The sequence below is a fragment of the Notamacropus eugenii genome, chromosome 6 (genome assembly GCF_028372415.1).
Source record: "Notamacropus eugenii isolate mMacEug1 chromosome 6, mMacEug1.pri_v2, whole genome shotgun sequence".
In the NCBI taxonomy this organism is placed as follows: Eukaryota; Metazoa; Chordata; class Mammalia; order Diprotodontia; family Macropodidae; genus Notamacropus; species Notamacropus eugenii.
Window position 1 is genome coordinate 150456379 of NC_092877.1, and position 26919 is coordinate 150483297.

The 26919-nt window shown below is 35.8% G+C and overlaps 1 protein-coding gene across 3 annotated transcripts in view; it reads right to left on the reverse strand.

Moving 5' to 3' along the window:
* FBXW7 (F-box and WD repeat domain containing 7) overlaps positions 1-26919 on the reverse strand; it is a 289833-nt gene that overhangs the window by 143608 nt on the left and 119306 nt on the right. The window lies entirely within an intron of this gene.

Genomic DNA, 26919 nt, shown 5'->3' on the forward strand with positions numbered 1-26919 from the left:
CAAGTGTCTGAGGCGAGATGAATATATTGGGAGGAGAAAGGGAGAAATGGAATGGGCCAAACAATCACTTATAAGAGAGATAAGAACAATCTTTTTCAATGGAGGAGAAAAGGGAGGAGGTGAGATGGGAAAAGTGAAGCTTACTCTTGTCACATATGGCTTAAGGAGGGAATAACGTTCATTCAATTTGGTATGAAAATCTAGCTTACACTACAGGAAAGTAGGGGAGGAAACAAGTGGGGTGAGCGGGATGATAGAAGGGAGGGCAAACAGGAGAAGGGAGTAATCAGAAATAAACACTTTGGGGAAGAGACATGGTCAAATGAGAAAATAGAATAAATGGGGGACAGGGTAGGATGGAGGGAAATATAGTTAGTCTTACACAACATGGCTATTGTAGAAGTCTTGTGCAAAACGACACATATATAGCCTGTATTGAACTGCTTGCCTCATCAGTGGGGATGGGTGGGGAGGAAGGAAGGGAGAGAAGTCAGAATTCAAAGTATTAGAAACAAATGTTGAGAACTATTGTTGCATATAACTGGGAAATAAGAAATACAGGTAATGGGGTATAGAAATCTATCTTGCCCTTCAAGAGAAAAGAGAAGATGGAGATAAGGGAAGGGTGGGGTGCGATAGAAGGGAGGGTACATTGAGGGAAGGGGTAATCAGAATGCAAGGTGTTATGGGGTGGTAGAAGGGAGAGATGGGGAGAAAAACTGGAACTCAAAATTTTGTGGAAATAATGTCAAAATCTAAAAATAAATAAATAAAACCATAAAAAAATAAAAAATTAAAATGCAGCAGATGAAAGTTAACATCTTTATGAGAAACCAAGAAATTACAAAACAAAACAAAAAGAATGAAAAAATAGAAGACAATGTGAAATATCTCATTGGAAAAACAACTGACCTGGAAAATGGATCCAGGAGAGACCATTTAAAAATTATGGGACTACCTGAAAGCCATGATCAAAAAAAGAGCTTAGGCATCATATTTCATGAAATTATCAAGAAAAACTGCCCTGATATTCTAGAACCAGAGGGTAAAATAAATATTGAAAGAATCCACTGTTCACCTTCTGAAAGAGATCTGAAAAAAGAAAAAAAACACAACTCCTAGGAAAATTGTACAGTTCCCAGGTGAAGGAGAAAATATTGCAAACAGCTAGAAAGAAACAATTTGAGTATTGTGGAAATACAATCAGGATAACACAAGATCTAGCAGCTTCTACAATAAGGGATCAAAGGGTTTGGAATATGATATTCCAGAAGTCAAAGAAATTAGGATAAAAACGAAGAATCACCTACCCAGCAAAACTGAGTATAACAGTTCAGAGAAAAATATAGTTATTCAGTGAAATAGAGGACTTTAAGTATTCTTGAATAGAAAATTTGACTTTCAAACAGAAGAGTCAACAGAAGCAAGAAAAAGTAAACAGGAAAGAGAAATCATAAGGGACTTACTAAAGTTGAACTGTTTACATTCTTACATGCAAAGATCATATTTGTAACTCGACACTTTTCTCAGTATTTGGGTAGTTGGAGGCAGTACACACACACACACACACACACACACGGCACAGGGTGAGTTGATTAGGAAGGGATGATATCTAAAAAGTAATATTAAGGAATGAGAGAGAAATATATTGGGAGGAAAAAGGGAGAAATAGAATGGGGCAAACTATCACTCATAAAAGAGGCAAGAAAAAGCTTTTTCAATGGAGGGGAAAAGAGGAGAGGTGAGAGGGAAAAAGCGAAGCTTACTCTCATTACATTTGGCTTAAGGAGGGAATAACATACACACTCAATTTGGTATGAAAATCTATTCCACACTATAGGAAAGTGGGGAAGAAGGGGATAAATGGAGTGGGGGAATGATAGAAGGGACGGCAAATGGGAGGAGGGAGTAATTAGAAGTAAACATTTCTGGGGAGGGACAAGGTCAAAAGAGAGAATAGAATTAATGGGGGGGAAGGATAGGATGGAGGGAAATATAGTTAAGTCTCAAATAACATGACTGTCATGGAAGTCTTTTGCAAAGCTACACACATACAAGCCCATTGCTTGCCTTCTCAGTGGGGATGGGTGGGGAGGGAGGAAGGGAGAAAAGTTGGAACTCAAAGCTTCAGGAATGAATGTTGAGAATTGTTCTGGCATGCAACTGGGAAATAAGAAACACAGGTAATGGGGTATAGAAATCTATCTTGCCCTACAAGAAAAGAGAGAAGATGGGGATAAGGGAAGGGAGGGGTGTGATAGAAGGGACAGCAGATTGGGGGAAGGAGTAATCAGAATGCAAGGTATTTTGGGGTGGGGGAGGGGACAGATGGGAAGAAAATTTGGAACTCAAAATTTTGTGGAAATGAATGTTGAAAACTAAAAATAAACATTAAAAAATAATAAAAAAAAAATAAAGTAAAATTTCAGCTTTATTACTTATATCTGTGAAGTCACTTCAACTTTCTGGACCTCAACTTCCTGACCTATAAAAAAGGGAGATAGACGAGAGGATCTTTCTCAGTGCAAATTCTTACATCTTTTAAAACCTCAGGTTGCTTAGGGATCCCTCCTCACCTTCCCCTTTTAGAATCTCTCCCTTCCACACTCAAGTGCTACTTTACTTTGTACATGAAGTTTTTCTTGATTCCCTCAACTCCCCAAAATGTTCACCATCCCTAAATCATATAGTATTTATTTTTGCAATTATTCTGAATATACTTACATGTGCATTTATGTCTACCAAAAGAATAAAAGCTCCCTGAAAGTAAGAACTGTTTCATGTTTGTCTTTTTATTGCCACCATCAAGAACAGTACGTAGCATATGGTAGAGATTAGTAAACAATACTATTTGAACACAAGGTTTAGCTCTAGACACTATTTTAAAATCTAGAGTCCTTTTAATGAGAAAACAATCAAGGTGTTCAAATAACACATTATGATAATGAAATTTTGATTCATGACATTATATATAGTACAAGAAAAGCACAGTATCTTATTGAGAAAACAAGGTAACATTTATATCTGTTTTATCTCTACTTTGGGTTGTAAGAGCAAACCAAAAACGTAATGGTCCTAGTACAGAAAAAAAATATCTTAAATTTAACCCAAACAAATTTTCCTTGGGCACAGATGCCAATGAAATCTAATTTCATTATGTAAGGGAGAAAATTTGAAACGGCTCCTCACCTATGCTTGAAAGCTAGGGTTCAGAGAATTTGTCACTTTACACCTTTTCTTGTACCACAGCAGAACTCATCTGACCTTCAGACTTAGATCTGGTGTAACTCCAAATCAGGATGCCAAATCTCAAGTTTTATAAAGGAATGGGGAGAATTTGAGGAAGAAAAAGCTGCAACTTGAGTATTGTTATGAATCAAATCTGCCTCATTATATGAACAGATTAAAAAGTTTCAGGTTATTTGCAAATTTATGGAACTTGTGGAAAGCTGGTTAACTTTCCTTAGAAAACCCAAAATTGCTTCTTTCTCCTTCTACTCTTCTAGTTTTATAATATGGAAAGTCTCCAAAGTATCAGTTCCCTTTCAGCAAAGTCTTCTCATTAGAGAAGATGTCTATGAATTTAACTGTCATTCAATTGTGAGGAAAACTGCAAAATATTGTCCTCAAAAAACATTGGAAAGACAAACTTTGGTTGAAGTTCAAGGACTATTTTGGATATTTTAATGAATTTAATTATTCCTCCTGAACTTTGTAAATGAAATTCTAAAGTACCTCTCCAGTGTTTCTTTAACACCTTTGATCTTTGCCCATTCTATATTGCTATTTTCTCCCCTCAGAAATAACTTTCTAATGTATTTAATAGGAATGTATGTGTAGAAGCTATATAAAATTGTATGCCGTGTCAGGGGGCAGGGGGGGGAAGGAGGGGAAAAAAAAAATCTCAGTTATATGACAGTGATTGCAGAACACTGAAAATAAATAAAATTAACTAAAAAAATAAATAAAAGCAAGCCAAAAAAAGCAATAACTTTCTAATATTTTAGTTCTGTTGATATTTCTTTATCATTATGTCCTACTTCTGAGCACCACTAAAGAGGATAACATAATTTTTAGTACAGAAAAATCTGACAGTATGCCCTAGGGCAACATTCTCTAAACCAAACAGAATCTGTCCCATATTATGCTGGAGTTCTCATTATAACAGGAGGATGAGAGATTCTAAGAATCTGAACTATTCGGCTAGTTGTCATTTGGAAACCAGTAAGCTGAAGAAGACATCTAATCCATTACAAAATTTCTAATCCACTAATGACAACTACAATTACTTAGTCTTAATTAGGAAAAATATCAGGTTAAGAACAAAGGAATAGGCAAGTCCTCTTGTCACGTTTCACCTTTTTCTGTGAACTTTAATTCTTAAAATTTTAAACCAATTAAACCAATTTAAACAAATATCCAAAGGAAATTTCTCCATTAAAATTGGAATGTCATGGTATTTTCCAACGAAGCCTCACAAGATAGAAAGGTAGTAAGCAAATAAAAAATATTTTAATTACAAAAAAACTTCCTTGAAAAGTCATAATTTTAAAAGTGAATTTTTTAAAAAAGGAATGTGGGGGGGAGTCAAGAAATAATGCATTTCACTTGTTTACATATTAAAATTACAACTAAGTGAAAGATTCAAGAACATGCTGAAATATTAGAAATTAAATTTTTTTCTGTAAATTATGAATATAATTTTAAAAACATGATTCTAGAGATACAAGATTCCTAAGCATTCCTACAAATTGGACAGAATTAGATTACCTCTTCTAAGGGTAGTTGGTTCTACCTTTGACATGAAACCGTGTTTTCCATGGATAAACCAAAAAAGAAAAGAGGAGAAAAATACACTTCTGGTTGCTTTTCTACCCACAGACCTTAGCTTAAAAAGACCAAGGTCTCCCACTGCATCCTGGGACATCTCCAGTTGTCTTGATTCATATCTGAGCAATGGACCCAAATGGCTCTGGAGGAGAAAGTGAGGATGGTGATTCTGCACATCCCTCCCTCACTTAAATCCAATTCACTAGCATGTCAAGGCATCACCTCACTGATATCACAGTCCTCTTTGAGAATGAAGGACAAACAGCAAGCAACCAGGAAGAAGAAACATGAGAAATGGCTCAGAAGAAGAGCTATAGAACATCTTGAGTTTTGAAGGCAAGATTATACTTTCCAAGGTCAATACCAGAACTGAGACACCCGAGCTATTTTTTTTTGACATTTTTTTCAATTTATTTATTTATTTTTAGTTTGCAACATTCATTTCCACAAGATTTTGAGTTCCAAATTTTCTCCCCATCTCTCCCCTCCTCCCATCCCAAACACCTTGAATTCTGATTACCCCTTCCCCCAATCTGCCCTCCCTTCTATCACACCCCTCCCTTCCCTTATCTCCATCTTCTCTCTTTTTTTGTAGGGCAAAACAGATTTCTATACCCCATTACCTGTATTTCTTATTTCCCAGTTACATGGAAAAACAATTCTCAACATTCATTCCTAAAACTTTGAGTTTTAACTTCTCTCCCTTCCTCCCTTTCAACTCACTCCCACTGAGAAGGCAAGCAATTCAATATAGGCTATATATGTGTAGTTTTGCTAAAGACTTCCATAACAATCGTGTTGTAAAAGACTACCTATATTTCCCTCCATCCTATCCTTTCCCCCCCATTTATTCTATTCTCCTTTTTGACTTTATCTCACCGCAAAAGAGTTTACTTCTAATTACCCCCCTTCTCTCATCTGCCCTCCCTTCTATTATCCCCCCACAATCCACTTATTCCCTTCTCCCCTACTTTCCTGTAGTGTAATAGAAATTAAATTCTTTTAAAAATAAGATTTTACTTAAGATGTTATTACATATTAATTTGTAAGGTCCCCTAGGTAGAAATTTTGCAATTTAATTCTGCCTAACAAAGGAAACATTAATAAAAGACTATCTGAGTTCTCTAACTGGATAAAAAAAGAAAAGAAAAGAAAAAAACAACAATACATTTATTTCTAGCAGTTATACTTCAGTGTTAGGTCCAGTTCAAGAACATTTTTATAGTATATTGGAAAAGCATGTGAATGGAAGTGCTGATAAAACCTTAAATATAGCTTTCTTCACTCAGCAGAAATTCTACAGAGAAGAAACTTGGACCAAGTGAAAAGCATGCCTAAAAAGCTTTTAAATAATCAATAGCTCATCATCATCAATACCTGAACAGAAGAAATGGTCAAAATGGAACTCATTAAGCAAGAGATTATTAACTTTTTTGTGTCATGGATGAATCCTTCTCAAAAAATATTTTTAAATGCATAAAATAAAATAAATAACAAAGAAAATTACTTTTATTGAAACCAGAGTTATTTTTCCTCCATTCAAGTTCATGGACCCTCTGAAATCTCTTCAAGATCCCTTAAGACTCTGAAGAGTTCAGGTTAAGAAACCCTACATTTAATTCTAGTAGACAGCTTATGAGCAAGAAGTGGCTTACAGAATGTCATTGAGGAAATATGTGAGCATGGAGTATGGCAAATGTGAAACACAACAGATAAGGCAGGCCAAGTACTCTACTATGCCAATAAAGGTTTCTAGAAATTTTTAGGGATGGTTTGGATGATCCATGGAAGAATATGAACAAAAGAATCACCCAGGATGAAACTGAAGCATGGATGGGTTGTTAATTGTCCTGGTGAAGGGAATACCAGCACTGAATTGTAATTCAGGTATTACTGCAAAAGTGATATTAGTTTAGCTAGAACTGCCACATGTCATGGGACCACAGTGGAAAGAATGCTGAATTTGACATCGGGTCACCTGGGTTCAAATCCCTTCTGGGGAAAGCCATTTTACCTCTATAAGCCTCATTTCCTTATCCAAAATATGAAGGAGCTGACAACATGATCTTTCATATTCCTTTCTGTTCTAAATTGTATAAAACTTTTTTTAAAAAATACTACCTTTAAAATCCATCCCTAAATAGGAGTAATCTAGTTCAAACCAAATTTTGCATTCTCTTCAAGCCCATAAACCTTTACCTTCTAGTCCACTCCCACCTGGAAGCATCTCACTTGTTTCCTAATTCAATCAACAACCATTTAAAGGCCTACTTTGTACAAGGCTCAATGCTAGGTATAGTGGAAGTAAATGCAAAAGCCCTCAGGAATTCCTGTCCTCCTAGACTCCAACTTAAAATAGCTTTTAATCAGAGAATCTAGATTGGAAGAAGTCTTAGAGATAAAATTCAACTCTCACTGAATAAGTAAAGAAACTAAGGTTCAGCAAGTTGAAGTGCTTTGACTCAAGGTCACAAAGGTGGAAGGTATCTAACTGAAACTTAAAGAATTTATTCAATTTGGGAAATTGAGAGAGGAAGGTCACTGCAAAACATCATGAGCAAATGAAAATTAGTTGATGAGAAAAGTATATTTATATCTGACTGACACAGAATACTGAATGCTAGGAAATACAGTTGGACAAAAACTTATGGGGTTATGAAGGATCATAATCACCAATTATAACAATAATTCATTTAAATACATCTTGAACTGTGTTGGAATAAGGAAAAGCTACTTAAGTTAAATAATAGCAAATAGGAGAAGACTAGGAGAGATTATCTTAAATTATAATGAAAAGTGATTTTTTTGAAGATGCTCATATACAAACTTTGAAGGAATAATACTATTACAAAAAGTGAGACAATGACCAGAGACTTTAATCAAGAGGTAAATTTACTGAGGCATGTAACACTGTGCAAGTGTTATTGGGTATATAAAAAGCTTAAAAAACAGCAACTGTCTTCAAAGAATTTACAACCTGATTGGAAAGACAATATATGTACAAAGAAAAATAACTAACAATATAATTAAGTATAAAATAAAGTCCAAAAAGTAGAAAATAAATTCTATAGTATATCAGAAGAGAGAGCTTTCTGGTGCCTGCAAGCAATGAGAGTAGGATTTAAAGAGAAGATGGGCCTTGGTGGCTGAGTATGATTCATATGGGGAAAAGTATTAGCTTTCTGAAATCTTGAGCAAATATACTCAAATCTTATGCTGCTTTTTATAAGAGACAGCTACAATTACCTAAATATGTCTTTACATTAATGTGTTAATCACTATAATTTTTTTTCATAACAGTGTCAAAGGCCTCAGTCAGATCTACAAACATTGTGTATACACCTCTGTTCTGCTCCTGGCATTTCTCCTGGAGTTGTCGGGCAGCAAACAACATATCGACTGTTCCTCGGCCCTTTCTGAAGCCACATTGGCTCTCAGGTATATGCCCATCTTCCAGATGAAGGATCAGCCTACTAAGCAGGACTCTAGCAAGAATTTTGCCAGGAATGACAAATAGAGAGACCCCCCCTGTGAGTGTGGCAGGACAATCTATTCTTTACCCTTCTAGAGATGGACAATGGAGGCATCCTTGGACTCCTGGGGGATAACCTCCTCTTGCCATATAACCTGGAAAATTTCAGTCAGCTTTTGTATGAGCAATGGTCCCGCTAACTTGTAAATCTCAACTGGAATAGAATCAGCACCAGGTGCTTTGCCACTTGAAAGGAGCCTAATGGTCCTCAAAACCTCTTCTTCAGTTGTAATTTCAGCTACAGAAGGATGAACTTCAACCTGAAGTAAATGGTCAGTGGCCTCAGCATTGATTGATTATGGTCTGTGGAGAACACCATGGAAGTGTTCAGCCCAAATCTCTAGGATCATGTCCTTATCACTAATCAATGTGGCTCCAGCAGCACTGAGTAGTTGTGATGCACCATAGGTTTTTGGTCCATAAATAGCTTTCAGGAAATCATAAAAGCGCTTTGGATTGTTACTATTAGCATAAAACTGAATTTCATCTGCCTTCTTACTGTGCCAGGAATCCTGCATCTCTCTAAGCTTTGTTTGTACTTTGCTTTTGATGGAATTAAATGCTGCCTTCTTAGAGGTAGATGAACTATCCTGCTGGTAAATCCTGTGGAGTTCTCATTTTTCATTTAGCAGCTTCTGAATTTCACCATCATTTTCATCAAACCAGTCTTGGTGTTTGCGAGTGTTCTGACCCAATGCAGTGCTGTACACCAAAACCTCTGAGAACTACTCACTCCTTTTCTGCTCCACTGTGGCCAACTGTGTGTTGGCTCAACTTTCTCTCCAAGTCAGCAGCAAACTGTTCACATTCAGAGAAGAGCTCTAATTTGTTGACATTAATTCTTCTGGTCATTTTGCCTTGAGGGTGGCACTTTTGATGAATGCAAATATTTAGCTTGGAAAGGATAAGTCTATGATCAGTCCAGCCCTCTGTACCACACACTGCCTTCATCACTCTCACATCTTGTCTGTCTCTTCTCTTTACAATCACATAGTCTATTAGATGACAGTGTTTGCTGCAAGGGTACATCCATGAAGTTTTATTGCACTTAGGTAAACAGTGTTGGTGATGAGGTCATGTGATGCACAAGTCTTCAGCAGTAAATGACCATTGCTCTTGCTGTTTCCAACTCCATTCCCCGCTACAATTCCCTGCCAAGTCTGGTAGTCTAAACCTACTATAGCATTAAAGTCACCCAGAATTACAAGCTTGTCCTCTTTTGGCACATTGATGATAAGGGTCTCTAGGTCTTCATAAAATTTTTCTTTGACCTCATCAGGGTTCATCATGGTGAGAGCATAGGCACTGATGATGGGGGCATAATGTTTTCCTGCAAGCAGCAATTGCACTGAGCCTGTCATTTACTACTTTTGGTAGGCATACCAGCTTACTAACTAGATTAGTTTTGATTGCAAAACCTATACCAGCTTCATGGTATTCCCCTTCACTGTGACCACTCCAGAAAAATGTGCATCCAGCTCTGACTTCAGTAAGCTGGCCTTCATTTACCAGCCTTGTTTCACTCAGCTACTATTTGGATGCAATACCTGTTCAATTCTCTTGCAAGAAGATCAGTTTGTCTTTCAGGTCTACTGAATTTTGTGTTGTCTATAAGTGTATGGACATTCCACGTGCAGATTATCTAAGTTGTCTAAGTAGATTCCCTCTAAGATCACTACTGATAATAAAGTTTGGAAAGGCTGTATATATCATCATATAACATATAAGAATGAATGAATGAGTGAATGAACAAATGGGTTAAGGAATAACTTAAAAACAAGACTAGCCCACCACCCTACCAAAAAATTTCTACAAAATCCACTTGACTATCACTGAGGAAGCCACGTGGACCTCATGCAACAGTAAAGAAGGAAGCCAGGAACAAAGAAATCTTCAGCAAGAACCAACTCTCTCCCTGTAAGGGACTATAATAACCATTGAGTATAAGACAGAATGACCAAAAAAAAATTATCAAAGGTTAGAAAGTGGTGATCACCCCCATAACCTCCTCCTCTTATTGTGATCTAATGATCATCCCAGTGCATCCCAGGTTCCAGGTATTTGCTTTAGAATCTGAGGCTTCTTTTGCGTAAGTTGCATGCCTAATTCATTCTCCTGCTCTTTCTCTCTTTTATTTATATAAGCATTTAAAGATATAAATTTTCTGTTAACCATTGCTTTGTCTGCTTCCCACAAGTTATGACATACTGTCTCATTGTCATTATATTCAATAAAATTATTAATTGATGCTATGATTTGATGTTTCACAAACTTATTCTTTAGAATTAGGTAGTTTCCATAACTTTTTATCAAATAAAATTTTTCTTGCATTATGATTTCAAAAAGACATATTTAATATTTCTGCATTTGCTTGTCAGGTTTTTATGCATGTATATGACTTTTTTATAAGTTTATACAAGTATGTGAGTTTTTTTAATAAATGTTTAATTTTATGAAGGTGCCATGTGCAACTGGGAAACAAGCTATATTCCTTTCCAATATTTTCTGAAGGTCTATCACATCTAGCTTTTCTAAAATTTTATTTATCTCCTTAATTTCTTTATTATTTAAGGTTAGACGTATCTCAGTCTGAGAAAAGTTAATTGATGCTCTACACCAGAACAGTTTTAATTGTCTATTTCCTCCTGTAATTCATTTTAATTTTTCCTTCAACAATTTTGATGTTAGGGGTTCAGTAAAATAAAAGTACAACCTAAGTTCTCCCAAATTCCCCTCTTAACAACATTAAAATAAATCCTGAAAATGAATTCTGAAGCAGCAGAACGAAAATGATGGGTGAGACAATTTTCCAGATCAAGACAACATAGAAGATCATCAAGAAAGGTCTGTCTCACCAGGGTGAGAGTGGAGCATAGTCCAATGCAGGCAGCGTAGGCCACACCCTAACAAATGGGAGCAGGCTCTGGGGGTAACTACATTAGCAGCAGCAGTTTCTGAAGCTCTCAGCCCACAGACGGTAAGGGGGTCATAAAACTAGTCAGAAGGAGACCTTTTGCTGACCCTGAGTAGAGAGATCTATTGTACTGCCCATACATGGTTCTGGGTCACAGTCCCAGGGGACAAGGAGGAGCACTAGCAGAAGTAGGGACCCTGAACAGTTCAAAGGCAGAAAAGAGTACTTATGGCCACTCACAAACCAGAGCGTGGAAGAACAGTAACTACACCTCTCCTTAGATCATACTGCCTTGGAAGACATGACTTACAACCTCCCAGAACTAGCTATGAATACACCAGCATGCACACACGCGCGCACACACACACACACACACACACACACACACACACACAAATTTGAAGCTTGGGGTAGTGCTTCCTCCAACTGAAGAGAAGAGCCCAACTTTAACAATAAAGTCAAAAGTTTAAAAAAAAGGCTGGAAAAATGAGCAAATACCAAAAAAGTAAACTGATCATAGAGAGTTACTATGGTGTCAAAGAAGATCAAAACACAAACTCAGGAAAAAACAATAAGATCAAAGTAGCTATATGGAAGGCATCAAAGACAAATGTCAATTGATCTCAGGTCCAAGAGAAGCTCAAAAAAAAAAAAAAAAGATTTTTTTAAATCAAACAAAAGAGGCAGAGGAAAAAATGGGGGAAAGAAATACAGGTGATGTAAGAAGGAATCAACAACTTGGTAAAGAAGGCACAAAAAAGTACTGAATAACACCTTTAAAAACCAGAATAGGCCAAATATTTAAAAAGGCACAAAAATCTACTGAAGAGAAAAATTCCTTAAAAAGCAAATGCCGAAGGAAAGTAGTACAAAAATTCACTGAAGAAAAAAAACTCCTTTAAAAAACAGAACTGACTAAATGGAAAAGGACATACAAAAGATTAATGAAGAAAATAATTTCTTAAAAATTGAAATTAGGCCAAGTGGAAGCTAATAATTACTCCATGAGACATCACAAACTAAAATAAAATCAAAAGAATGAAAAAAGAGAAGAAAAATAGAAATATCAAGAAAAACTGACCTGGAAAAAACATCAAAGAGAAATAACTTAAGAATTATTGGGCTACTTGAAAACCATGATCCAAAAAAGAGCCTACATATCATCTTTTAAGAAATAATCAAAGAAATCTGCCCTGATATTTGAGAACCAAAGAGTAAAATAGAAATTGAAAGAATCCAACAATTACCTCCTGAAAGATATTCCAAAATGAAAACTCTCTGGAATATTACAGTAAGCAAAACTTCAGAACTCCCAGTTCAAGAAGAAATACTGTATGCAGTCAGAGAGAAACAACTCAAATACCATCGAGTCACAGTAGAGATAACACAAGACTTAGAAGCTTCTACATAAAAAGGTCAGAAGTCATGGAATATGATATTCCAGGGGGAAAAGGAACTAGGATTACAACCAAGAATCATCTACTCAGCAAAACTGAGCATAATCCTTCAAGGGAGAAAAAATAGACATTAACTGAAATGGAGGATTTTAAGCATTCCTCATGAAAAGATCAGAACTTGAATGGAAAATCTGACATTTGAATACAAGATTCATAAAAACATAAAGAGGAAAGAGAAGTTATAAGGGATCTAATAAAATTGCTTACATCCTAAATAAAAAGAAGACACTTGTAACTCCCAAGAACTTTTTTCATTATTATGGTAGTTGGAAGAAGTGGACTAGACAAACAACATGGTTGGGATTTGACTAGGATAAAATGATATCCAAAAATAAAAATTAAGGGATGACAAAAGGGGATGCACTTGGAGAAGGGGAAAGGAAGTGGAAGAATGGAGTAAATTATCTCACATAAAAGAGGCATAAAAGAGTTTTTACAGCTGAATGTCAAAGGGGGAGTGGTGAGCAATGCTTGAACCTTACTCTCAACACATTCCTTTGGACATACAGGAAGTGGGAAGAGAGAAGAAAAGAGAAGTAGGAACAGGAGGGGAATAACAGAAAGGAGGGCAATTTGGGAGAGGTGGTGGTCAGAAGCAAAACACTTATTAGGAGGGACAGGTGAAAAGAAAGAGAGAGAGAAAGAAGGATAAAAGGTGGGAAAAGCAGGATGGAGTGAAATAAAGTTCATGATGATAACTGAATGTGAATGAACTCACCCATAAAATGGAAGCATAAAGTAGAGTAGTTTGAAAACCAGAATCCATACACATACACACACACACACACAATTAAGAAACACACTTGAAGCAGAAACGCACACAGAGAATAAAGGTAAAGAGCTGGAGGAGAATCTATTATGCTTTAGATGAAGTAAAAAAAAAAAAAGGAGTAGCAATCATGATCTCAGACAAATCAAAAGCAAAAATAGATCTAATTAAAAGAGATAAGCAGGGAAACTATATTTTGTTAAAAGGTACCATAGGCAATGAAGTAATGTCAATATGAAACATATATACACCAAGAGTACAGTATCCAAATTCTTAAAGGAAAAGTTAAATTAGTTAAAGGAGAAAATAAACAGTAAAACTACAGTAGTAGAGGACCTCAACTTCCCCTTTCAGAACTAAATATATCTAATAAAAAAATAAACAAGAAGTTAAGAAAATGAATAGAATTTTGGAAAAGTCATACACACACACACACACACACACACACACACACACACACACACAGACCTCTGGACAAAACTGAATGGGTATAGAAAGGAATATACCCTTTTCTCAGTGATATATGAGACCTACACAAAAACTGACCATGCATTAGGGCAGAGGTTTGCCAAACATATTTGGCCTATCTTCCCCTTTAAAAAAATTTTTTTTAATTACTCAGAGCCTCTTTGGAAATCTTTAACTCTTAATTTTTTTTTTAAATCTGCATCATTTCAAAAAACATAATTTTTTTAAAAAATGATTCATCTTAAATTTAATAACATTGCAAATTTTAGGGCTTTTCTTGCACTGAGGACGCACTATTGCAATATGATACATAACAGTATCATATTGTAAACAAATCATTGCATGCACATACTCCTGCTGATTCATGCTGGATTTCCCAACAATGCTCAACACATTCACCTGCCAATATGTGCTTATTAAGACCTATGGGGCAGAGACAAGATGATGGAGTAATAGCACAGACTTTCTAGAGTGCTGTCCCCAAGCTCAGTCAAGTATCTGAAAAAAATGGCTCTAAACAAATTCTGGAGCCACAGAACCCAGAGAATGAGGGAGTCAAGCAAATCTCCAGCCCAAGATAGCTTGAAAGGTCACCAAGAAGTATCTATTGAGCCATGGTGGGGGCAGGGCACAGTCCAGCGTGGGTCACGCCAGCACAGAGGAGACCTGAACAACCCTCAGGGGACTGAATCTCAGGTACCTAATGGGGCTTTCCAGAGTTCACGGCCTCAAACTGCTGAGGACAAATTGGAAGGTCAGTGGAAAAAGCCTGCGGGACCAGTGTGAAAACTAGATTAACCCAAATGACATAAAGAGATCCAAAAAGGCAATGAAGAGAAGAATGACCTAAAAAGCAGAATTGGCCACATGGAAAAGGAGGTCCAAAAGTTCACCGAAGAAAATAATTCCTTAAAGATTAGAATGGAACAGATGGAAGCTAATGATTTTATGAAAAATCCAGAAAATTATAAAACAAAACCAAAGGAAAGAAAAAATAGCAGACAATGTGAAATGTCTCATTGTAAAAAAAGCAACCTGGAAAATCGATCGAGGAGAGACAATTTAAAAATTATGGAACTACCTGAAAGCCACGATCAGAAAAAAGAGCCTAAACATCACCTTTCAAGAAAATATCAAGGAAAACTGCCCTGATACTCTAGAACCAGAGAGTAAAATAAATATTGAAAGAATCCACCAATCACCTCCTGAAAGAGATCCCAAAAGGAAAACTCCTAGAAATATTGTAGCCAAATTCCAGAGCTCCCAGGTCAAGGAGAAAATATTTCAAGGACCCAGAAAGAAACAATTCAGGAAATACAATCAGGATAACAGAAGATCTAGCAGCTTCTCCATTAAGGGATCGCAGGGTTTGAAATATGATATTCCAGAAGTCAAAGGAACTAAGATTAAAACCAAGAATCACCTACCCAGCAAAACTGAATGCAGTATTTCAAAGGAAAAAATGGTTATTCAATGAAACAGAGGACTTTCAAGCATTCTTGATGAAAAGACCAGAAATGAATAGAAAATTTAACTTTCAAATACAAGAATCAAGAGAAGCATGAAAAGGTAAACAGGAAAAAAAAACAGGAAAAAAAAGGGACTTACTAAAGCTGAACTGTTTACATTCCTACATGGAAAGATAATATTTGTAACTCTTGAGACTTTTCTCAGTGAAGGGATTATATCCATATAGACAGAGGGCACAGGATGAGTTGAATAGGAAGGGATGGTATCTAAAAAAAATAAAAATAAAATAAAAAATAAAATTAAGGGGTGAGAGAGGAATATATTGGTAGGAGAAAGGGAGAAATACAATGGGGTTAATTATCTCTCCCATAAAAGAGGTAAGAAAAAACTTTCTCAATGGAAGGGAAGAGGGGGGAGGTAAGAGGGAAAAAGTGAACCTTACTCTTATCACATTTGGCTTAAGGAGGGAATAACATGCAGACTCAATTTGGTATGAAAATCTATCTTACTCTACAGGAAAAGTAGGGGAGAAAGGGATAAGCAGGGGGGAGAATAGAAGGGAGGACAAATGAGAGGAAGGGTAATTAGAAGCAAACACTTTTGAGGAGGAACATGGTCAAAAGAGAGAATAGAATAAATGGAGGGCAGGAGAGGATGGAGGAAAATATAGTTAGTCTTTCACAACATGACTTTTACGGAAGTCTTTTGCATAACTACACATGTATAACATATACTGAATTTCTTGCCTTTTCAGTGGGGATGGGTGGGGAAGGAGGAAGGGAAAGAAGTTGGAACTCAAACTTTTAAAAACATATGTTAAAAATCGTTTTTACATGCAACTGGGAAATAAGAGATACAGGCAATGGGGTATAGAAACCTATCTTACCTGACAAGAAAATAGAGGGTTTAGGGATAGGAGGGGTGTGATAGAAGGGAGGGCAGATTGAGAGAAGGAGTAATCAGAATGCACGCTCTCTTGGGGTGGAGGGGAGGGGAGAGATGGGGAGAAAATTTGGAACTCAAAATCTTGTGGAAATGAATGTTGAAAACTAAAAACAAATTAATTAATTTTTTTAAAAAAAGACCTATGGGTAGACTTGACCACTGATCAGTTATAACTTGCATTCCATGTCTTTATTTGGAAAATAATGTAATCACTACAACTTTAATTCTATTTTACAACAGATGAAACCTGTATGAAGGGTTTTTCAAAGTTTCCTTATCTTCTCTTCTTTCCTTGTGCTTCCACTAGCTCCTTCCTTTTATTCGGTCCTCCCAAGTTGCACTGAAGGTTACTACCACTCCCTTGGATCATTCCAGAATCCCCCAGGAGGTGGTATCACCCACTTTGGTAACCTCTGCATTAGGGCATAAAAACCTCACAAACATGCATGAAAGCAAAAATACTAAATGCATTCTTTGCAGATCATAATGCAATAAAAACTATGTTCAATGAAGTATCATGGAAAGACAAATTAAAAATTAATTGAAACTAAATAACCTAATGCTGAAGAAAGAGTGGGTCAAAGAACAAATCATAGAAACAGACAATAATTTCCCTGAAAAGAATGACAACAATGAAACAACATACCAGAAGTTATGCATTCAAAGCAGTGCTTAGAGGAAAAATTATATTTCTAAACACTTGTATTAATAAATTGAGAAAGAGGAGATCAATGAACAGTGTGTGCAACTAAAAAAACTAGAAAAGGGCAAATTAAAAAGCCCAAGTTAAATACCAAATTGGAAATTTGGAAAATTAAAAGCAGAAACTAATAAAATTAAAAATAAGAAAACCATTGAATTAATAAATAAAACTATAAGCTTATTTTTATGAAAGAAACAATAAATCATTGTATAATTAAATAATGAAAGTACACCAAATTACCAATATCAAAAATGAAAAGAGTAAATTCACCATCAACAAAGATAAAATTAAAATGATTATTAGAAGCTATTTTGTCCAATAGTATATCAATAAATCTGATAATCTAAGTGAAATGGATGAATATTTTAATACATATAAATTGCCTGGATTAACAGAAGAGAAAATAAAATACTTAAATGACCCCACTTTAGAAAAAAGAGATTGAAGACATTAAGAAAAAAATTCCCCAGAGATTCCAAAGTGAATGCTATCAAACTTTAAACAACAATTCCATACCACATTAACTATTTGGATAATAGGCAAGGAAGAAGTACCTCCAAATTTCTTTTATGACAAAAAGAATAGTGCTGACACCTACATCAGGAAAAGCCAAAAAAAAGAAAGAAAATTATAGACCAATTTCCCTAGTCAATATTCACATGAAAATTCAAAATAAAATACTAGGAAGGAGACTTCAGCAATACATCACCAGGATCACATACTATGACCAGGGCGATTTATTCCAAGGATGAAAGTCTGACTCAATTATTAAGAAAACTATCGATATAACTGACCATATCAACAACAAAACCATAGGATTATCTCGGTAGATACAGAAAGGACTTGTGACAAAATACATCTTTTTCTATTAAAAACACTAGAAAGTATAGGAATAAATGGAGCTTTCCTTAAAAAGATAAGCAGTATCAATCTAAAACCAACAGCAAGCATTACCTAAAGCAAAAATATGGATTATCTAGAAAGGCTAGCTGTAAGAAAAAGTGGAGAAAAAGAAAGTGAAGAATTAGAACGGGCAGTGAGGAAACAAAACTATCACTCTTTGCAAATGATATGATGGCATATTCTGAGCATCCTAGAAGAACTAGCTAAAAAATTAGTTGACATAATTAACTTCAGCAACGGGATATAAAATAAACCTACATAAATCATCAGTATTTCTATATATTACCAACAAGCAAGAGGCAGAAAGAGAAATTCCATTTAAAATAATGACAGACAATATAAAATACTTGGGGTCTACTTGCCAAGACAAACCTAGTAAACATATGAACACAATGAAAAAACATTTTTCACATAAAATCAAATCAAAACAATAGTAAAAATAACAACTTTTCATGAATAGACCAAGTTAGTTTAACAAAAATGACAATGCTATTTAAATTAATTTACTTAGTGCTATATCAATTAAATTACTAAAAAATTATGTTACAGAGCTAGAAAAAATAATAACAAAATTCATTTAGAAGAAGAAAAGATCAAGAATATCAAGGGAATTAACAAGGGGAAAAAATGTGAAGGAAGGTGGCATAGCCATATCAGATCTAAAACTTTATTATAAAACTGCAATCATCAAAACAATCCAGTACTGGCCAAGAAATAAAGTGGTGGATGAGAAGAATTAAGTGTACAATGCACAGTAGTAAATGACTATAGTAATCTAGTGTTTGATAAACTCAAAAGTCCAAGCTTTTGGGACAAGGATACTTGACAAAAACGGTAAAAGAGTTTGGCAAAAACTAGGTATAGAACATTTTCACACTGTATACCAAAATAAGGTAAAACATGGGTACTTGATCAAGACATAAAAGGGTGAAGCCAGAAGCAAATTAGGGGAACATGGAATACTTTACCTGTCAGACCTGCTCCAGCCCATTATTTTAACTCTGTGTTTATCTTTTTGTTTCAAGTGTCTCTCATAAGCAACATTTTGTTGGATTCTGCTTTCTAATACACCTTCTACCTTCTTCCACTTTATAGGTGATTTCATCCCATTCATATTCACAACTAGGATTTCTAACTTTATATTCCCCAACCCATCCTATTCTCTCTTCTATTTAGTTTTCTCTTTCCACTTTATCCTCTCCTCAAAAATCTGTTTAGCTATTGAACATTGTCTCCCTTAAACTATCCTCCCTCTCACCACTCACTCCTTTCTCTCAGCCCCTTTCCTATTGTGTAAGATGAACTCCTGCTCCATTTTCAAATGTTTTTTGCATACATTTTTTCTGATAGATAATTTTCCCCATTCTTTCTCTACCTTGTTCCTTTTGGGGGGGAGGGGCAGGGAGAGAACACTCCAACATAACAGAATTATACTTATGCCCTCTATGTAGAATCCTTCTAATTGCCCTAATTATAATAAAGATCTTAGGAAATACATTTATCATCTTCCCAAAGAAGTATGTAAAGAGTCCCTTATGATTTTTTAAGTCCCTTATGATTTCTCATTAATATTTACCTTTTTATAAACTTCTCTTGAATCTTGTGTTTGAATGCCACATTTTCTATTCTATTCTATTTCTATTCTATTTCTTAATGAGGAATGCTTGCATGTCCTCTTTCACTAAATATTCATTTTTCCTCTTAAGAATTATATTTCGTTTTGCTGGGTAGGTTATTTTTAGTTATAATACTAATTCCTTTGCATTCCAAAACATCTTATTCAAAGCCCTCCACTCCTTTACCATGGTAGCTACTAAATCTTTTGCGATACTGACTGTGGTTCCACAATATTTGGGTTCTTTCTGGCTATTTGTAATATTATATCTTTAACCTGAGAGCTCTGGAATTTGGCTATGATATTCCTGGTAGTTTTCATTTTGGTATCTCAGGAGGTGAACAGTGAATTTTTTCAATTTCTACTTTCCTCTCTGTTTCTATGAGAGCTAGGTAGCTTTCCTTTATAATTTCTTGAAATCTGATGTCTGGGCTCTCTTTTTGATAGTGGCTTTCTGATAGTTCAATAATTCTTAAATTATCTCTCCTGAATCTATTTTCCAGGTCAGTTTTTCTGATGAGAAATTTCATATTTTCTTCTGTTTTTTCAGTCTTTTGATTTTTATTGTTTCTTGATTTCTCATGAGTTCAATTAGCTTCCACTTGACCATTTCTAATTCTGAAGGAGTTATTTTCTTCAGTGAAGTTTTCTACTTCTTTTATCAGGTTTTAATTCTCTTTTCACAATTTTCTTGCATTGCTCTCATTTCTTTTCCCAATTTTTTCTCTACTGCTCTTATTTGACTTTTAAAAACATTTCTGTTCTTTTTTTAAAAAATTCTGTTTAGCTGTTCTGGAATTCTTGTTGGACTTCAGTTCAAGCTGGATTTTTCTTAAAGGCTTTGCTTATGAATGTTTTCAAAGTATTGCCTTCTTCCAAGTTCGTGTCTTGAGGTTCCCTGTCACTACAGAATTTTTTATGGTCACATTCTTTTTGTTTGTTTCATCATTTCCCCAGATTATTTCTTGACTTTGGACTTTAAGTTAAGAGTTGAGATCTATTCACCTCCAGAGGGCTTGGTCATTTTGAGCTTCTGTAGCATATAGCCTAAAGGATTTCTCTTCTTCCAAGGTGATGTGATCCAGAGAGTGATCTATATACTCTGATCCTTACCCAGGTAGTGTCTCTACTCCCTCATTACCATGCCTGGTCCTCTCCTCAATGGAACTGTTACCTGAAATTGGATAATAAGCTATGGAGCTGCCAAATAGTCCTAGATCCTGCACTCAGTGCTAGCCAAGGGGTCTCCTGAAATCTCTTTCTGACCAGGCTTTCAGATGACTTACCATCCCTCTCCTTGTGTCTATTATTCCCACTACTGCTGCTACAGCTGCCCCCTGCAAGGGGCACAGCTATTTGATTCTTCTACCAAAAACTGTGCTGCACTCAGGCCAACTCCCCCCCCCAGTGTCTGCAGACTTCTCTAAGTTACTCTGCATTGAAACAACGATTTACTCTAAGTTTCTGTTGGCTTTTCCACTCAAAAATCAATTTTGTGTTTTCTGTGGCCATTTTGTAGATGTTTTACATGAAATTGGGCAGTTGTGACCTTGACTCTCTCATTCTGACTTCAAACCCTCAGTGGTGTAAGCTAAATGGCATATTGCTTTACACATTACAGATTTATCTTATTCTTTTAGGAAACCCTACCTAAATTCCAAAGCAGATAAGGGCTGGGACTCATGCCTAGAAAGGGAATTTTGAAGGTAAGTATAAAAATGTGCACTCCTGAAGTGACACCAAATGATCCTTCACTCTCCCTTTTACCTTACATAACCAATGAGATGACAACTTTTGTTAATTCCACCTCCTCCACCACCTATTTCCATCTACCTCTTCTCTCACAAACATGCTAGTAAAGGTCATCGTGACTTCTCACTATAACTACTTATAAAAAGCCATCTAAATTATTAATTAATTTTTCTTGATTGAAAAAAAAGTAACAGTTTTTAAAAAGTGTGTTTGAAGTTGCCTAGAAGATACTGGGAAGTTGTGTTTTGCCCATGGTCACTGATCTGATCTTTTAATCTTCGAGGTTAGCTTTCTAACCATTACACTATGCTGCCTTACCCAAAACAAAACTGGAGATAAAAAAAGATGACCTGGTCTGAATCTACTTATACTAACCCCAGCACAAATCCTAGCAGTTTTGTTTTGAGCACATAAATCTTTGCTATGGTCTTATTTTCTTGTGATTTGATATTTTTTCCCTAACAGTAAAATGTTTTAAAATTGGTTATAGATGGGATCCAATTACTTGGATTCTAGTCAGTCAAGGTTTTGCTACAATATAAATGACTTTCAAAACAACTGGTATGCAGAATGACCCCCAAAGTACTATGACTAGTCTTAGCTATGATAGAAAAATTGAACTAAGTTCAACATCATCTAATTTTCAAAAAAAAAAAGTGTGTGTATACATGTGTGTATACATATACACACATGTACACAATATGTATGTATGTAGTGTGTATGTTACTCACCCCAGTCAACTCAGTGGCCCCTGGGGAATTAAGTGCTATTATTATCCACATTACATAGGTGGGGTACATGGCCCTGATCATGGTGCCAGAGTGCCTGTGGTTACTCCCAGACCAGAGCACTGACCATGATTCCTTGAATCATGCCACCTGGGAAGAACTAAGGGCTTACAGATCCCCAGAACTAGCTCTGGAAAAAAAGCACCTGGCAGGAATGAAAGTCTCTCAGAGAAGGATGGGGGAAGATGAGGTTAGAGAGGTCTATTCTACCTCCCTTGCAGTCACATACAACTACAGTCCCTCACCACATGTGGTCCCTTTCTCTACTTGGAGCTCCATATTCTTACATGTGAGCCTGTAGGAACAGAATTTTTGGTTGCTTATATTATCTTGAGGTTTGAAAAGCAGGGGTAATTTATTTTTTGTCCTGTGCCATTTTCATGTATGATTTACTGAAGTACAGCTCTGAAAAAACAGGCTTTTTAAGCAAAAATAATGGTTTTAAAGGAGTCCAATGATTCTCTAGACTTCTGTGTTTCAAATGGAGCTATTTGACTAGCTTGTAAACTGAAATCACTCTGGCTTTCACTGAATAACCTCCAGGCCAAGCCACTAAGTCTCATTATTTAGGTTCTGATGGTTTACAAGGAGTGTAAATAACAATTGCTTTCTGGTTGGGCCAGAAACTTTAAGGGTCTTCTCAGAGAAGGTCATTTTTGTGATGGTAAATTAGGCCATCTTTTGTCTCAATTGTTACCTAGCCCTTAGTCACTGAATGGGCATTGCCTCAGACATAATGAGGCCTGCGAAAGACCTTACTTTAAAAAGGCCAAGGTAATCCACTACATCTCAAGCCATAGCCAGTCATATTGACTTCTGTCTGACTCCAGAGGAGAGAGTGAGGCTGACAACTTCCAAGCTCGGCCTCATTTAATCCAATTCACTTGCAAATCAAGACAACCCCCTCATGTGTCATTGGTCCACTTCAAGAACAAAGGATGAATAACAACAATAACAACATAAATGTTATCATAAGCAAGCACTAAAGCACAAAAAGTCTGAGAATTCTACAATGAAATTTATGATCTTCCTCATCAGTCACATTTGAGAACTGTCACATTTACCTTCTCTTCTCTCTCTTCCATGATGATGGCTGAGCTGTGCTCTCTTACAAAATATTTTCTAATTCATCCCTCTTCCCCACAGTTACAGTCCTCATCTTTCCTAGACTACTAATAGTTTCTTGGCTGCTTTCCTTACCAAAAGTTTCTCCCATCCACAATCTATCCTACATAATGCTATTAGAATAATCTTATTAAAGCACAGATGTGATCAAGTCATTACCCTGTTCAAAAAAACCCCTCAAAAAGAACGACTAACATCTAACATATGCTGCAGTCAAGGGGTGCTAGAAACCCCGAAATACAAGGGCAAAAGATGAGGGTTCTGACTTGAAAGAATTCTACGCAAGCCTTCTTTCAGTCAGAGACAAGGTGTATTAAAACACCAGTTGGGGTGGGCAAGATTTTAAGAATCTGCACATTTGTCATGCTAAGCAGGTCAGATTCTTAAGGAATCTGTCCTACTGGGCAGATTTTAAGAATCTAAGCAATTTAATAGGGACAAGATAGATACATACACAGAAAGACTAGGGGAAGATCGGGATGTGGTCAAGGAGTAGCCAATAGAATGGGATGACTGGGAGGTAACAGAAAATGGGTTTAGAAGGAATTAAGGAATGGTGAAATAGCCTACGGTGTGGCCAGATGCAAACAATGAAAGGGCAGATAAAAGGATTATACTGGAAAGAACCTGGGTGCTAGAGACTTGGTTCAGGGGTTTTGGGGTCCTTTTAGGGGTGCAACATAAATCCCATCCACCATCATTATGTTGTCTAGTAGTTGTTCTTTACATACAGCTTCATATTTTTATAGACCTCACGTTACAGTCAAAATGAATTACTTTTCCTAAACATAGTACATTTCCACCTCTGTGCCTTTCTTAATTTTATTTGGAATGCAGATCCCTACACCCTCGTTCAACGTAACTTTCCTTGGAATGTCCTAGTCCCTAGCTCACCCAACTCAATTCACACCCATTATTTAAGGTCCAACTTCAAATGCTTTCTCCTCTATGAAGCTTTCTTTAGCTATTTCATATTTAGAGATTGCCTTCCTACCACCCCCCACCCCAGAACCACCAGAGCATTTTATACCACTTTCATTCAACTATGAATTATAATTGCTTATGCAGACTATTGCATAAACCAGTGCTTCTTAATGTGGGTCACCATATGGGGTCACAACCCATAGTTTAAGAAGTGCTGAAGGGGTCATTAGTGAAAAAAGCTTAAGAAGTCCTAGTATAATAAATACCTATATAGTCTATACAGCCTAGACTTCACTTGGGAAATGATATAGTGTTTTTAAAGATCTTTCTTGAAACAAAGTCCCATCATTTAACGGCAAAATTTTTCTGGTAATGTTACAGTTATATAGCAAGGGATACTAATTAGTGAAGAATTAAAATCAATAAAGAGTTTACATGTACGCATGAGAAACCTGCAATATATTACCAATGAAAAACTGATATTATTCATATGGGAAACAAAAGGAGGAATTCTGTTTCCATAGGATGAAGACTCCTCCCAGCTTTGAGTAACAGCAGAATGTAAGTCAGAGATGACTAATTCTAATCAGAGTTGTGACCTTGCAGAACCTGGCTTCTGATCAGGTAAAAGTTCAGAAGCTTGTGTGTATGCTTAATGAGCTGTTTGAAAGGGAACCTATCAGGGAGAAAAATATGAAATAGGATATTTAGGAGGCTTCATCTCATCTTCATCTTCATCAATGGAGAGCAAGGTGGGAAATTCGAACTGGGAACAGCATAAAAAGGCTTGCATTATTCTTGCATTATGAACAAATGTAGCAGTCCATTAGGAACTACCTGTTCATTCAGGAGGGAATAAACATAAAAATTAATAAAAGTTTTCCAAATTTCACAATAAGTATTGATCTTTGTTTAAAGTGAGTATATTTCTAACACTCAAATAAATATATGGCTACCAAAATAAGTACACATATACTGAAAGCAAAAAATACTGGTACTCAAACAATATTCAAGTGAGCTAGAGAAAGACCCCTGGCAGAGATTCACAGAATTGCAAGGGATGAGAAGTCATGGATGGATTGTGATTTTTATCAATGAAGGGGTTGAAGACCATCTAAGAATTAAAATATAGGTATTTTATTTCCACTACTAGAATTAAAATTCCTTAAGCGCAAGGAATTTATCATATATCATTGTATCTCCCTCAGTGCTATATGCAATGTGTATATATGAATGAACCAAAATATGTCTTCACAATTTAATCACCTGTGGAAAATATTGCCAAGTGTTTCACTTAATAAAGATTTTAGTTTTACACAATTAGCCCACAGAATGGGTAGAAGTAGTCCCTTATTTATTAATGGGGCACAGATCAAAAATTAATGGATAAGAAGGCTGTTCAGAACCCCAAATGTAATTTATAAATGCTAGCTAAGATTCCTAGACCAGAAAACAAAAGGCTACTTAAACCACAATGCAACTGAACTATGGTGCTAGTAAAACTAGTCTGAATTCTGGTTCCTGAAAGCAGCAGCCACGTGGTACAAAACTGAGGAACAACAAGACTCTCTCCCTACGTTTCAGGTACAGAGCAGGCCCTACGCAAGCTTTTTCTATGCCTCTTTCTGTATTTTCTATATCTTTAACATATTATCTATATTTTCCCACATATTGTCTATATCTCTTTCTCCCCTATTCCTCCTAGATCACAAACAAGGTTCTCATACTATCTAAATCCTCCACTTACATCATCAGCCAGCATGCTGATGTGATAACTGTCACTACATTTCCTGTAATCATTTTCAAAATAAAAAATTTTAAAACTAACTTAACTGCACTTTTCTTAATTATCATGAGCAGCATCTATACTGTGTTATTTATAATTATCAGTGATAAAAGAGGCATCTGGCAAAAACTGCAAACAAATAATATAAATCTAATGAGTTCTGGTTAAGAACCTTATGACAGTTTTCAAAGAGTTATACTGGCAATACTTAAAACTAAAGTAATTTTTTCATTGCCAAAAGTATAACATTTTTATAACATACTTCTGAACCACATTTCTTTTGTTTGTTTTGTCCTAAGATTCTGCAAGAGATACACATTCCACAGAGACATTTTAAGAAAAGTTTAACACGTTACTACATTGGAAAAGTTGTTCTGCCTATGAAAACATTGAGCCATTAGGATGAAAGGATACTGTCAAGACACCTAGCAGAAAGTTATGATGCTAAATCAGACAATCATGATAACAATAACAGAACTCTATCATGTGTAACTTGACCTATATTTGGTTTTGTGATGAGTTTTAAGTATTAGCCAAGCAGTATCTTTCACTCAGGAAAGCTTTACAGGACATTAGGAAGAGTTGTACTATATCAAACCAGGAGAACAGATGCGTTTTCAATTTTCAGAATATACAGTGTATTCATACAAATATTTATTAAGTAACAGTAAAATAAAAGAATGAAAAACTATATTCAATCATATCAGACAGGTAACAACATCTAATATCTACCAACATTTTATGAACAAAAAAATGGGGAAAAAATACATAATTTATAACATTTCACAGAAAAAAGCCTGTAAATCTATTTTAATACTACATTTATTCCAAACAAAAATCCTATCCTGATTCAAAAGAAGTGCTATGGCTTTAAATGTCTAGCAGTTTAAAATCAACTCTAGGCTGAAATCACAACATCCATTAGTGTGTTGCACAGT